This window comes from Anser anser (genome assembly GCF_964211835.1).
Source record: "Anser anser genome assembly, chromosome: 12".
Classification (NCBI taxonomy): domain Eukaryota; kingdom Metazoa; phylum Chordata; class Aves; order Anseriformes; family Anatidae; genus Anser; species Anser anser.
Window position 1 is genome coordinate 4,697,058 of NC_139733.1, and position 15,694 is coordinate 4,712,751.

A 15,694-nucleotide genomic window follows, 5' to 3' on the forward strand; every position below is an offset into this window, starting at 1 on the left:
TGACCCCATAAAACAGACAGCAGCAACGCCCCCTTCACAGCTGTCTCCAGTTTTTCTCCTGAAATTTGGCTGGGTGCTTTCTTCAGGATTCAGAACACAGATGTAAACTATTTAGGGATATCCCTGTTTCTCCTTAACAATGCCAGAGAGAATGAAATGTGGCCCGTTAGTTTTACAGCCATTGGGGAAAAAAAACCACAAAACTCTACAGTGATGTTCTGACCTGCAGCAGACGGGTCTGTCTCCTCAGCATACTATGGTTTCTGGGAAGTGCTGCTCTGAAGAAGTTTTCAGGCAGCAGCGGGCAGATCCCCAGCTGTCTGCAGAACCTGCTCCGGTGGTCTCCAGAGTAAGCCATGCACCTTCACAGGAATGGGAAAAGATAGGAACACAGAGGGAATATATGTATATATATACACTCATACGTGTGTATATGTACGTTTAAGATGAGATCTGTCAATTGGTGAGGAGAGAGAAAAACCTGGAGTCCCCCTCGGAGCCCAGCCTGTGTCAGCTTCTGCCACCAGAGCAAGGAGAAGGATCTGGTTCTCCCCCGATTTCAACACTGTGGATGAGGAGACGTGACCATGGGTGGCTGTCCCAGGCAAAGACGGGAACCTGAGATTCGCTCAGGTTTCTGTGGGGTGATGGGAGCGAGGTGCCCACTGCGAAGTACCTCAGGTTGGAGTAGGAGAACACGGAACTAATTAATGAAAAGAAAATGAATGAAGGGAAGGCATCATAGGGCTGCCTGAGGAGAGGAGCATCTGCCAGAAGCTGCCAGCCTCCAGCTTGGGGGGGGAAGTTTCAGACTGGGAAGACAACTGGGAAGATGTCTCCCAAGAGAAATGAGCTGCACTTACAGCTCCAGCTCTGTAAAATAACCGGAGCAGGGGGAGCACGGCCTGCTGCGAGGCAGCCATGACCCTCCAGCCACAGGCGCCTGCAGCTTGCCTCTCAGCACACTGCTGTTGAATTTCACCCCAAGGCGACGATCCCTTCTGCTTCTCACAGGGAGCTGTGATGTTTCACCAGGGCCTGGGAACCACTTGGAGACCCTTCAGCGCCAGGCCCTGTGGTGCAGGAGGTCACGCTTCTGTCCCCGCACCGAGGTGCTGCCTCGCAATTAGAAGTTTTCCAGCAGAACTTCAACTGTCTCCACACGCAGCTTGGCAGGGCTAAATTTAAGCTTGCAAGCTGTTATTTACTTTTTTTTTTTTTTAATGCAAGAGATCTGTGCGCAAAGCACTCTGTGCAAAGTGTGTGTGGGTTTGGGAAGTGGGAGAAAACTGTGAATAGATTCAAGTTCTTCACTGGTTACCGAAAGTCTGCCTGAGATGTAAATTCATGCTTAGACCTTAATACAGATATCTTAAAAATGCATGGAGACCTGAGTTTATGTTGTCTTTTTTTATTTAAGTAGACCTCTACCTTCAAGAAATAAACCAGTGCTTTGTCTTTGTGAGGCACTGCTGTAAAAAGAACGTCTTATCTCCTGCGTTTGTCGTTACGTGGCATCAACAAAGCGTTACTGAAAAGCATCTTGCTATAATAGTAGTTTAAAGTTTGTTTTCTAAACAGAGCTGTTGTTTGCCCATAATAATGTAAATTTGCAATTCTCCTTTACACTTCACATATGATGAGAGAAAGAGATTTTTTAGATCTCCCCACAGGAAAGACTTAATTGTAAAGCAAAGCACTAAGTATGACATTTATCTGAGATCGTAAAGGCTACAGTAATTAAAAAAGACTAAAGCATATGGTGCACCTCATGAGGATGGCTAGTGTGATCTCCCAAACTGAACCTTTTTGGTTACTGCAAAGAAACAGGAAGATACAGATATTCTCCTCGATGTTGAATCATAAAATAAGCCTTTGCTTTAGTCATGGTGAATCAGGAATGGCATTCACATTTTAACTCCATCAATCTGGAGGAGAATGACTTCCTTTCATCTGGTGAGCAGATATGGGCTACAGTTTGGATCTATTGATACATTTACAGTCAGGTATGAGGGAAATTGTCATTAGTGGCTTGTAACAGTCTGGCAGCTGATATCAGCACATGACAGTGCCATGCTTCAGCTAGAGGAGGAGTGTCACGTAATCAGCCCTTACGTTATACTCAGGGCACTCTCCCCAGTCACAAATGTTAGGTTATGTTTCAGTGATATTATAGGTATAACATGGACCACAACCAAACCTTTGTCAGCAGGCTCTGACAGGCTTCCAGTTGAAGATGTTGCCATGCAGTCTTATCCTGTAACAAACGTTAACAAACAAACAAACAAAAATAACCCAAACCAGCTATATAACAACAACCACTTGTGTAAGCAGATAATACATAGAAGGTGAAAGCCAAATCCTTAGCTGGCATTAACTAGTCTAGCTCTAGTACATCACCACTCACTAGCTCTTTTCTGGGCTCAGTTCTCGTTATTTCATAGTTCAAAGGTCTACGTTCATACTTCAAGGTACAGAAAAAAAGACTGAAAATTTTGAGCTACAAGTTTAAAACTGTGTTTTGTGAAAATCTATCCTTGGTTAGAACCCTCAAGCGTCATCTTTTGCTTCTGTGCATCAACTGGGGACACATTGCTTGGGCTGGTATAGTGTACGTTTCTGATGGGAAGGCACCTGCTGGTTATTTAAGCCTTCCACCTCAGGGGACAATATTAATTAAAGTAAAACTGATGAACGTACACAGCTTTTTGGCTTTCAGGAAGACAGTTTAAAAGGAAGTCAAGCTAATGAGAATTACTGTGACAGTGATAAGGAAAGTGAAGTTCTGGCAACCGCACATTTTCCAAGGCAATTCTTGGGCATTTTTAAGTGCCTTACATGAAACTGCATGGGCAGTCTCAACATACTGACTCAATGCTGCAGCTCAATGCTTTGCTGCAGCTGGGTAAAGAATATTTGCACTAACCCAGACATGCAAAGCAGAGCATTATCCTGATTAGTTATTGAAATCCATCCTATCCAAGGAGAGGAAAATCAGAGAAGGCAGGTAAACACAAGAAGTGTGTATTTTTTCTTTCTCTTCCCTAAAAGGGAGGTCAGAATAATAAGAGTATCAGAAAAAGGCAAGAAATATATATGAAAAGAAAAGCAGATAAGAAAGTACGTCTGACGGTCATTCAGCCAAGAATTATTTAGTGTCACATACTTGTGTGTATGACCCACGCATGCGATACATGCCTGGTGCATTACATGTCCATCATGGTATCTGCAGGGTATCACAAGAAAACTATCTGACACTAGATTAATGCTAATTCCCAGACCAATCAGCAGTATCACTAGGGAAGATGACATCCATTACACAAGTCTGTGACTATCTCATTCACCAAGAACCCTTTCCCTCAGCCCACGCAGCCACCACCACACAGAGCTTCTTCCCCTGTCTCCTTTTGGAATGGACCCAAATTCATCATTCGGTCACTTTGCTCCAAATAGTAACCACTGTCACCCAGGAGCACATGCTATAATAACCAAACTCGGCCTAACCACAAGCTCTGTCCTCACATCTCAGCCAGAACAGCCTGTTGTGGTCAGGTGAGGAGTCTGATATGGGGTAAGAGGCAGGAAGGTTGGTCCATCCCTCACAAATCAAGTTGGTATCTTCATTGATTCAAAGTGGCACCTTCAAAAGGGAAGACAGGAATTTGGGCACCATTTTTCCTGGAGAGAAGCCTGAAACTCATAGCCCTCAGCCAGCGGTATTTATAAGATGCAATGTGCCCAATTAAATGACATCACTGATGGAGAAAGATGTGCTAATCTGTCAGACCTGCAAAGCAATAACTGCTGGTGACAGCAGCAGCTAGACCAGCAACAGTGCAGCAATAAGCAGTCCAAACCTTTAGCAAAGGAACCACAATTTTTCCTGGAGATACAGCTTTTCAGTAGAAGTAACATCAAGCTCATAAAAACTGGGGTTTTGCTTCTCTTTTCTTTTCTTTTTTCTTCTTCTGTGTAAGTGCCTGGAAACAAAAGAAAAGGAAGAGGATAATTTCTCTGGTGTTAAAGTGCTTTCTGACTAAAACTATTTCTGGATTCCTCAAACCCTTCATTTGCAGTTTCATACCAGGAAAAAAAAAAAAAGAAAAAAGTGTGTGGTTTGCATTTTTAAGGAAAAGATTCTCAGATGAATTTGTGTAGATTTGGATATAAATTACTTTCAGGCTCAGCTTCCAACAAGACGGCAAATCTCATTTGTGACTCCCAACTGTCTGCAGTCTTCAGTAACTGTAGCAGCCTGTAGGTATTCTCTCAAGTTGAGCTTGCTGCATTCATTCAAGTATGAGCTCAAAGGCAAAAATATGTTTTCTTCTATCAGATGCCTTATTTAGGTGTGATTTACATAAAGGAAAGAAGTGTGTGAGAAATATCAATATTTGCATTTTAAACATGATTTTAGGATGTCTGTTGTGGTTCATTCATCTGCTTCTTGGCTCTTCAGTACATTTAGCTCATTTTTATTTGACTATAAAAGCATATGGGTCTCATTAGCTTAATGGTGAGCTTATTTATTCTTCATCCACTTGCTGGCACTTTTTTAACTTTTAACTGCAGCAGGGGGCTAGGTGAACTATGTTTATATTCAAAATTTTCCATGTCATAGCTAACCTGATTACTAACTCCCTGATCCTAGCTAAATACCCAAGGAAAGTCTAGGTGACATTCACCTTGATTTTTCCCTTTTCAGGTAAGATGTGGTGGTATCTTTCTGCTAAGCAGAGGCTTTGGAGAGGGAAGGCCAACAGGGACAGCTGGAAATATTTCATGAGACTGACTGAGGAACTCGTAGTCTCCAGGCATCTGTGGTTCATGTGAGCTGTCTTGGGTTCATATAGACCCACACCGAGTTACAAGCATATGAAGTATTCTTTCTGCAACCGGACAGTGAGAGCATGTGCCCTGCTTGAGCGACCAGGCAAAATGCCAGAGAGGAGAAGCACCCACCATAGGTGCTGGGGGTCCTTAGCCTGACAGTTGGGGCAGTTGTTATGTAGGACCGATGGCCACCTCTAGCTTGCATTTCAGATCCCTCACAATTTTCCCCAGAAATCTGTGCAAGTCTCTTAATCCCCCAGCTGAGTTCATTGGGAGCTTCCCTCTAACCCTGTATAGTATCAAAATATGACAACTTTTACCTTTTCTCATCTCTGAAGGAAAAATATATACATATATGTGATTTATATATATATATTTAAAATTATTAAAGAACTGAGGCCCAGCTCCTAGGACACTGAAAAGAAATATGTGCTTGGAGATGTTCAACAGCCTCTGAGCCCCTCAGAGAGAAGGTGGGAAATGAAGGAGTGCTGCGTGAAAAAGCTACCTAGAAAAAGGAAGTAGCTGCCTTTGCTAAGGAAATAGTACAGCAGCTAGTTAACGCTCCTAGCTGAGATCACACGTCTAGGAAATTTACCACTTACCATGTATTAGTGCAATATCAAGCCTAGCAGTTCACAACCTCAGACCTGCTAGATTCTTGCAAAAACACCCTGAGCACATCTTATTTTTCACTCCCATCTAATTGATAAAAATAACGAAGCAGTTTTTTTACTTCCCTTGTAAAACACTTACATTAGTGCTTCCCGTGCTATTCGTGTTTCTCTTCCCTGCGTTCTCCCAGCAGGGGTGACGACTGACTGACTGGTGCGGGACCATGGGCTGGTGTGGGACCACGGGATCCCTGCCAGCCAGGGTCCTGCACCGCGTGGTGCTGCAGTCCCTCACACCTGCGGGCTGCTGGCAGTGCCCGGCGCCGTGCTGAGGTTTTTCTTCATCCCGACTCCCAGCGGTGGTAGCAATGTGGAAGTATTAACACCCACCTGGCATGCCAGAGATGAGAAAATTGTTGAAAAATACAGCAATTGAATTTCCAGCTTATCAAGCGTTATGGAACAGCGTTCCCCTCTTCGAATTTCATTTAAAAGTCCCTTGCTTTATCTTTCCATTGTTCCATCAACGTTGACAAGCCTTAAAGGCTGAGTAGGTTGTGGGGACAGAGGGCTTGTTCTGAAGCTCCCGTAAGGCCCCTGCCGTTAGGGCTTGCTGAACATCAGCCACCCTCTTCACCTGCCCTTATCGTGCTTCCCAACACATCCCCAGAGCTCACCTTACCAAATTCCATCTCATGGCCACTCAAAAAATATATTCTTATTTAAAATCTACCTTTTGCATTGTATACAAGAGCCTAATTTCTGTGTGAAACTACTTTGCATGCTGCAGAAAGAGAAATAATATGAGAAGGATTAAGTAGGAAAATGTTTTTGTTTCAAGAAGTCAGTTTCGTGACAAAGAATAATCAGCTTCCAAAAGCAAATATGTCTCATTTCTAATTTCTGTGTATGGCCAGCACGAATAGCTATAATAATTCCACTAAAAAAGAAAAAAAAAAAAAGAAATCTAATAAAAGAACAAAAAACAACCTTTCCAAGATAAACCCCTCTGTATGCAAGAGAAAGTGAAGCTGATAAACTCTTAGAGGGAAATTCACTCTGCAGCAGAATGAATGTCCCCAGGGCCCACGGATTGCCTGGTTTATCCATCCTGCTCCCCGCTCCCTCCTGCTTCTGCATCTTCCAAAGCAGAGGCCCCATCAGAGCTCAAGGAGTTTGGGTTAGAAGTCTGTGTCCGACCCCTGCTGAGCAGTCCCATGGAAATTAGGGGGATGCTGAGTGAGCAATTGCTATTTAGCTCTGAAAGATAAAGCAGAAGCCTGAGTATTTCTTTAGAGGGCTTTGGGGTTTGCATAAATCAATGGCCACATCCTAAGGGGCAGAAGCAACCCACCCTTTGCAGCAGGACACGCACCGCAGGTCTCCTCCATCCTGGGCATTGAGTTGTTCGTCATCATCCGTATCCTCTAACTGGATATGGCCCTTGCCATCCTTGTAGCCTTCCGCGTACATCTTGAGCTGTAGCTTCAAATGGGGTCTCTCTACCCACAAACCATCCATAAGGGTCATTCCTGGAGGAAGCCACGAACATTACACTGCTCATACACAGAAATGCCGGGGTAGCTACCTGCAGTAAGTCAGTTTATGTCGCAAGTGTCACCCCGACAGCCAAGTCACCCCGTGGAGCTCAGGAGTAGCAGGACAGAGGTTTGGAAAGCACTAGAAGGGCAGCTGCAGCCTCCAGTTGGCTATTCCCACAGCTTGGACTGAGCTGAAGCACCAAGTGATGGAGCTGCTGGGCACGGGGTGCCGCCGCCTCTGCCACACATGCAGACCTCCAGGGACTGCTCAGGAGCCTCGCCGAGCTCAGAGCAGCCGCTGCCTGCGCCCATCATCCTTCCTGCCACTTCCATACTCCATCCGAGCAGGCGACCTTAAAGCATGAGGGATAGCATCAGGCAGTCGGTACAGCAATTGTATGCCAGCGGAGAGCAGAGGGGAAACAAGGCTCGCTCAAAATGTTGTTTGTGCTCCTGGCACGGCGGTAATGAATGCAGAGAAAATGCCAGGGCAGCTTTAAGCCTGGAAAAGAGGAGGATCTGCTGGAATGGCAGAAACTAAAAAATGGAGCTAATGAATGCAGCTGCAGTCCCAATACCGTGAGCACTGAGGCTGCATTCTCTTCAAACTCAGACTCGCAGGCAAAGTTAGCAGTGGTTTTAGTTATTCAAGGAATGCCGAACAGAGCTGAAATGGGTCTGCTGTGACAACAGAAAAGCCTACATAAAAGTTAAGCAATACGAGCATTAACAATGAGATCTTGCAGTCCTGGGCTAATAAAACATGTACACGCCACGGTGCATACCAGAAAACCCAAAGCTCTCCCTGAGTTCAAGTCCAACAAGTCTTTTCTACCCCAGCTTTGGTTTCCTACCTGCCCTCCCGTGGGCGCACATTGCATCGTGACTTAGCCCAAGCTGCTTGGTGTCTCTTTAACGGACTAGGGCCCAATACTAAGAAATGTTCCCTTAATATTTCGAGAATTAATGATGCATGAGTAATGCAGTAGGCCGATCCAAGAAATGTTCCAGTATACTTTCATATTATCGAGTTTTTCCAAGCACCTAATTTCCCTAACTACCCACAGAGTGCTGGAAGCGACTGGTAGCCCTCGGAGGCAGCTGCCCGCCTGGAAGCGGTGGCTGCCCCCGGCCCTCCCGGCCTCTCCAGAGGTGCAGGGGAGGCAACGTGGAGGACGGATCCATAGCAGGCACCTTGCTAGAGGCTGTGCGGTTTCTGAAACGCACTTGAACAAGCCCTTTGCATTAATTCTGAATTTGCAGGGGAGCTTTTCCCCACACAGCCCAACGGGAAGCTGCGTGCCAGCCTGCTCGCACCATTTCTGCAGCGGTGCCTCCAGGCTCTGTGCAGCGCAGCTCTCCCTGCGCTGCCTGACAGCTTGCAGCCCTGTTTTCTTGTCTTGTCAGCCACAGGATTTCTTTTAACTAAAAGCCTCCTCCTAATCCGCACTTTTTTTGGAGTTGGAGAGGTTTTGGAACTCAGACGATCGTATGGTGTTACTTAATGAATTGCATGTTTTGTCTTGCTTCTGCTGGTTGATTTTTTTAAGATAATTTTCATTAGGCTGCCTCACTCAATACCATTTGTCAGCTGTGTAGTGCCTCTCACCAAAACATTAATGTGGTTGTGGTTACAACACATGCAAATTCTATAAAACCTGAAGTCTCTTACCAGGACAACAGCAGAAGATGCTTCAGAAGCCTGACATGCTTCCTTTGTTGTAGAAACCAGAAAAAAAAGAGAATTATTACTTAGCACAAGTTACTGCAGAGACAGCCAATAACTGCTCATCCTCCAGTTCAGCTGCAAGTCTCTTTCCCCTCACAGCCATCACTGACAGTTGCTAAATTTTGTGGTGAGGACAGCAGCAGTGTCTGCATGAACTTGCACGCATATTTTCAAGAACAGACAGATTTGGGCCTTTTGAAAGGTATTAGCAATTTTCTATGTTTTTTTTTTCTTGCAGTTCTTTAGGCTGGTCTATCTGACACTGCTCTGTGGCAGAACTGGTGGTGATGGCCACACGATCTGGCTGAGGAGCCCCAGGCTCGGGCAGGACCAGCCACCAGCCCTTGGTGCTGCTCTGCTCTGCAGCACGGCGCTCGCCTGACCTCGTTTTCCAGTGTAATTCCGCTCTGCATCTTGATGTTGGGAGGCTGGCCTGGTGGGGTTTCATAATGATCTGGAAATCCATGGGAAATGATAATGTGTGCACAGTTCACAGGGTGATTTTTCTTTTTTTTTTCCTTTTTTTTTTTTTTTTAATTTATTGCTAAGACTACAAAACCAAATCTGGGATCTGAAAGGCAAGCTGGACTCCTTCCTTGTCAAACCCTAGCAGTAAAGATTGCAGAAAAAACTCACTTAACCCTTCTTCCTAATGAAAACCATGCAGAGCTCTGCCTCCTGAAGCTCTTTGTGCTCAGCAGCTTGGAGGGAGGAGAGGAGAGGAGAGGGCAGGGCAAGCAACACTGACTGAAGTTGGGCCTTCACTCAATTTCCACCTTCGAAAATTAGGCAGCATTTTAAGTAATCCTAAATATTTTTTTAATATGGGTTTTTCAGCAAGGAAGAAAGAACTGTTTCTAGGTACAGTTCAGATGATTTCAGTAGATTTGCCGAGTCACTGTTAGATTCTCCACTGTTATTTGAACTGGGTAAAAGGCAAAAGTTTTAACAGAGCAAAACCAGAGGCTTCATTCAGTTCCCTCGTGTCCCTGCTTTGGGCCCAGCCTTACAGCCTTTGCACCACTCCCCTGGGATTTTATCTGTTGCATGCTGACCTGCATTTTGATTTTTCCTTTCTCTATCACTAACCAAGTTAACTGCAGCAAGTCTCTTGGCCATTTACTGCCCCGATCTTCAACCCTCTCTTCTCGACCCTCTGGTCTGCCTCCACCTGACTGCAAGACATTTCGTATGTACGATTCTGTGCCAAACCCTTACCCTTTACAAAGGTAAATGCTGCAGCTCTGCTAGCACCTACTCTGTTCCAACTGTCAGGCTGTCAGAGCAGTAAATAGGCAAATATTTTGCTTGGCAGTACTGGTTGAAGTTTTGTAAACTGAATTTAAAGTCCAGAGCAATAAGTTCCTTTCTGTAACACAATAGAAAATATACAGGAAAGTAAGTTCAGTTTTTTTGTACCTTGTACAGAATGAAAATTACTATAAAAACACAAAAATATTAATTCAGTATATCAGCTGATGATATTGCTCCCATAAGATGATGACCACTTGATATGATGGTGGTTTTGAGTATATATGTATGAAAATCACACCTCAGTGTATTCATAAATAGGGAGATAAGATTATTTGCATAGATTCCTGAGGTGGGGAACAAAATTACCCCTCCCTTGTGCTAAGACAAAAATGACAAATCAGTAAACAGTTGTATTTTAAGGTGGTGTGTCCAAAAAATGCTGAAACTGCTGTTGTAATCTTGACAGACAGACATAACCACATCAACATTTCACACAAAACCTTATGTGATGTGAAAAATATGTTGTTTATTCTGCTCCTAGAGAGCTAAATGAAAAATTGCTCCGTCTCTATCCCAGTGCATCTCACCATACTGCTGTGCAATAGAAAGAAATTTCAGTCAACTATAAACCTAGAATTGGATTTCTTTTTTTTTCTTTAGCCTTCATGGTTAATGCCAACCTTATTAAAAAAAAAAAAAGTCTTTGCTGGTACCCAAAACCCTGATGACTTGACAGTTTAAAGACCTTTGCATAGGAAAGATGTGGTACTTGTCGCATCATCCAAACACACAGTCCTCCCATGTACCTCTCGCTTGGACACCAGGAGATTTGTTAAGCAGGAACTTAGTATGGAGACACAGATGGCTGTGCTACAGAGCTGCTCTCCATAGGCAAAAATTGTAGCCATGGGTGCCCCACTTTGCTGGGGCAGTTAAGCCCATGCAGCCATTCACATCTGCTTCTGGTGTCAGCGTGGAAATCTCCTGCTCCTGCCAGGCTGCGCAGCTCCTGCTGGGGTGAGATTCAAAGGCACAACCCCCCTCTCACCCACACTACTGTAAGAATATTTTCTACATTACTGTAAATACCAATGTTATTTTCCCAAGAGGCAGCAGTGGCTCTCTTGTCTATCCTTTTGTCCAGCCAGTCACAAAGAGTCAGAAGACCAATTTATCATTGAAGTTGGTTTAGCAAATAACTCAGAAAAAAAATAGTGACATTTGCCATTCCTCCTTATTAAAGGTATTTATTAGCAGTTGCATTTGACCAGAATACTCACAACTTCATAGAAGACCAGGGCCAGCAGATCTAGTTCCCATTTCGAAGCAACCAGCTCTCTGCAGCACAGCCGGTCCCTTTGAACTCCTTTGCTTGCCTTCAGGCTTCCGCCCCGCGTGGGGTGCTCGGACCTCATTAGACCTGCAGCCTCTCGAACTGCGCTTTGCACTTCACTTTCCTCACCGCTCTCTCGGGACCAGACCTTCCCCAGCACACCATGGGGACAGTGCTCCAGCTGCCAGCAGTGCTCCTGGCTTCCTGGGCGGCCCCTGACAGCAATACTGCGAGCAAGCCCCTCTCAGACGTGCTTTGGGCACACGTGGTGCTTGGCCCTACACTTCCTGGCAAATCTCAGGCACCTTCTTGTGTTTTTCTTGTCGCAGGTTTATTGCTTGAGGGCCATCCTTGCAAGCCAGCCTCCATCCTCGGCAGTGCTGGGAGGACACACTCACCACTGTCACTGCTGGTGGTGAGGCCACCAGCCCAGCCACATAAATTACAGGTGTCCCCTTAGGGTTCAGGCAGCCAGAGGAAATGTTTTGTGGCTGCAAAAGGTTTAGCACAACTTGACTGAGGTCTTTGGGCTTGTTTCTGCTTATTTTTTCATGTGGCATATTGGAAAGGAGATCTAGGAGGAGGGTGACGTCTGGGGGAACGAGGTGGCTACAGAAAAAGATTTACCATATAGCTGGTTCTGGAGCCACATCGGCTTCTGGAGGCAGGAGACAGCTGAGGCTTTGCATTCAGCATGCTCTGAAATTCTTCCTCACATTCCCATTCCCCACTAACAACAGAGGCATTTCTGACACAGCAGTGGCCAACTGGCAGGAGCATGCAGAGATCAAAGGCTTTCCTGCGGCTCCGTGGCTCTCAAGTGGATGGTGCTCTGCAGGTCAGGCCGATGCTGTGCGCTGTGAATTGCGTGACCCTCGTGAACCTGCTGAATCAGGACCAAAAAAATGTTTGTCCCATCCCCGCATCTGTGAAGTCCACAAAGAGCAAAGCTATTTTTCATTAATTGCCAACTATTCCTCTTGGCAAGCCAGTTTTCCTCCCACTTTTGTTCACTCTGAAAAAATTATCAAGAGTCCATTTAATCCAACACTACAATGGGGCTGAGGGTATATCTCTAGCTTCTCTTCCAAGTTCCCATACTAGCAGCTATCAAATGTTGGCACGTAACAACTAATCCAGCATGTCATCTACTTGAAATCTGAGATAGCTATATTTTTAAAGATACTGTTTCAACAAAGCTTAGCAGTCAGTCAATACCAGCACCAAGCCTCAAAGAGAGCCGCACACCCAGGTGTGACAAAGTCTGGTGAGGAAAAGCCAAACCCGTCTTCCTCCTGCAGGAAAACAGCACTTGATGCTCAGCCACGTGGGCAATTCAAATAGCCAAGTCAGCTTCCTGAAGTCCCCCTCAGAGCAGGGCTCAGTGAAAGGCGTACGCTTCTGCCTTTGGAGGTTTGCTGCAGTATCTTGGTGTGAGTCCACAGATGTCTCCTCAGTCAGCACACTCCCTGTGCTGCTGAACTGAACTCTCAGCCTCCCCTGTTGTCTTCAGCAGGACCACGGGCAAGGACCCGACAGAGATCTCCAACAAATTCTTTATCTTGTTTTCCTTTTTTAGTCCAAAAGTGACTTCTCTGTCAAAACTAATCCACTTTGTAAAAAACGTACCTGTCTGGATAAACTGCAGCCAAAACTCCATTCTGCCACCAGTTCACCTATGAAGCTGGGTGGGAGGGACCTCAGGCTTTTCTCGCTCCCCAAGACAGTTTTGGTACACAGACACATTTGCACCTGTGACTTCCCAGCTCCCTGGGCTCTGGGGCAGCCATGTGTTATGGACTGATCCTGAGCTGTGGCTGCTGCAGCCTCCTGCACCGCCAGCTTCAGTCCCCCATCACTTCTGAGCCCTAATTCCCCCAGACAGGTCAGGGCAAGCAGGAACCCTCGACTGAGAAACATCAGGACTGTATTTCAATGACAGCTCAATCCTGGTCCCAACAAGTACTGTCTTCCTTCACAGTTTTCAAAACGGAATGTTTTGGGTGTCTCTGGTATTTTCCTGCCTATGCAGAAATAGAAAAAAAAACAACTGTTAATTGCGCTAAAAAAGAATTTTGAGCTGTGCAGACTCCCCTGCAGTGGAAGTGCTGACTTTTGATCAGTTTTAGTCACAGCCCAATATGTCAGTCTGTGAATATGTTTCTGATACGAAATGTAAATTTCCTCTTTCTTTAATTTTATGCTAATTTGCCTTTTTACTTTACATAATTATTTTCTTCTCGGTGGTATTTACGAATTTAAAATATTTGTTCCGTTTTAGTCATCCATTAAATATCTGGTTTGTCTTCAGTGACTGGAAATCAGCACAACCATTTCCTTGTTGCCTGGGAAACTTGTCTAAGAGTTTTCATCAAATTAACATGTCAGCAAGGTCCTTTTTTAGGCATTACCCAAAAAAGAAGACTGCAGCAGACCGACAGCACTTGTCTGAAATTCAGCCTCCCAGCTTCTCAGGAGCACAGGTCATGCCGAGTCCACAAGACAAGGGATGTGTTCACTTGCTGCAGAGGAGGGAAGCAGGAGTGGTGGCGAAGGTCTGGTCACACTATTGTTATTAAAGCAGTTCTCAGGACAGCGTAACCCACAATATCTTGCAGAATTCTTCCCCCCCCCATCTTCTTCCAGAAGACACAAATCAAAGCATGCAAAACAGTTCGGATGCCGCAGAAGCGATGCCTCCTAAACCTCCCTGCCCCTCAAAAAGTGAGGGCAATGCAGTTTCACTGCATTCCATACAACTGAAGGGCTTTGTTTTTAATCGCTTTCTTTTTCAGCAGATATTTTTTTCTTAACATCTTCCAGTCCTCAAAGAAATTTCATGCCAGCCAACTAAATATTCATGGTTGGGTGGTTGCTTTCTCTCCCACATTCACAAGTTGTCCCTGGATTACAGCGCTCTTCACACAGTGAACACCTTCAGAGATGACAGAATGGGGTTTCCTTCCTTTCTCCCAGCAATCAGAGCTGAAGTTTTGATTCTGATTTGTTAAACTTGGGAGAAACACTCCCCTTTTCACTTATAAAAAAACTGAGTGAAAAAAAAAAGTCACATATCCTAAGCCCCTCATTAAGCACCTGATAAATGTGTCCTCTATAAGGTAGGCAGGTAAAGAGAACTATCAGCTCTTTCGGCGTGGTTGATTGCTCTTTCCACTGACGCATCAATTCAAATAAAGGTCACAAAACAGCAGTGATAAACACAAGATAAACACATAAATAAAACTACTGTCTATTTATGAAATGTTATTTGATATTCCTGAGACATAGATGCAAAATAGACTTTTTTCTTTTTTTAATAAAAAATAGTCCCATTGATTTTGTTACGGATTGGTAACAGTGACATAACGATGGGATTCACGTCTCTCATATGTAATGTTATGTTAGGATCCACTAGAAAGCGGTCTCCCTAAATTCTTAAGACCATTATAAATAGAATTTCCTCAGTATGTTCATTGAATGATTACAGCAATCCAAACGGGAAATAACAAAATACTTCATAGAATGTAATTGTGTAGAAAGTACATTAAAAATTTAACGCGCAGCTAGTGATACTTCATGTTCCAATACCACAGCAGGACAGCTTGTAAGAGCCTATTGTATACATGTGTACCAGCCTAACCTCCAAATCCCTGGGGACAAAAAGGCACCCGCCAGAGCACAGGACCGTGGTCATCACTAACCACCACCTTTGGGCAATACTCCACGTTTCTGTCTAGTTTTATATTAAATATATTGTACCTAGGGGATGAGAAACATGTAAGCGAAAAACCTTGATGATTAAAAAAAGTTATATACTTCCTTTTGAGTTAGTAGCTCATGAAATGCCTTCAAGGCCTCTACTTCAATTTTGTGCTACAAAGCTGGAAGTCCATGCAGCCAACATCCCATATAGCTCTGAGTGGTGTTAGAGATCCCAAGACAGCTTTTCATAGACAAGAGTGGTTTGGGCCTTTCTTTACTTTTAATTTCTTTTACCTCCTCCAGCCACACAACCCTGCACCCTCCAGAGACCTGACTGCTGGGCGCTGCTCCTCAGCTGCAACAGCAAGAGCAGCAGCACTCCCTACTTTTGCAAGGGAGCACAAGGGAATGTGTTTAGAGCCTGAACAACCACCCATCTAAAAAAAAATTAATCCACAACCAGATTGTTTCTAACTGTCAATTAGACTTATGAAGACAGACTGGAAGGCAAGGTTCATTCCCAGCAGCTCCCATTGAAACAGGGGGCATCAGCAGGAACTTACTTTGCCAGTGCCCAGGGAGCTGTAGCAGCGTTTTAACGAATATTAGAAGCGCAAGACAGGATTCCCTGTTTTGGCTGCAGGGACACTCAGAGCTGCCAGGGAACTGCTGCAGCAACCAGTCAGTG

At 44.8% G+C, this 15,694-nt stretch overlaps 1 long non-coding RNA gene across 1 annotated transcript; it reads left to right on the forward strand.

Annotated features, from left to right (window-relative positions):
• The first annotated feature begins 233 nt into the window (after window positions 1-233).
• Window positions 234-14,615, forward strand: LOC310880518. The gene is made up of 2 exons (XR_014571738.1): window positions 234-349; window positions 447-14,615. It is a non-coding gene; the product is annotated as an uncharacterized lncRNA (long non-coding RNA).
• The last annotated feature ends 1,079 nt before the right edge of the window (window positions 14,616-15,694 follow it).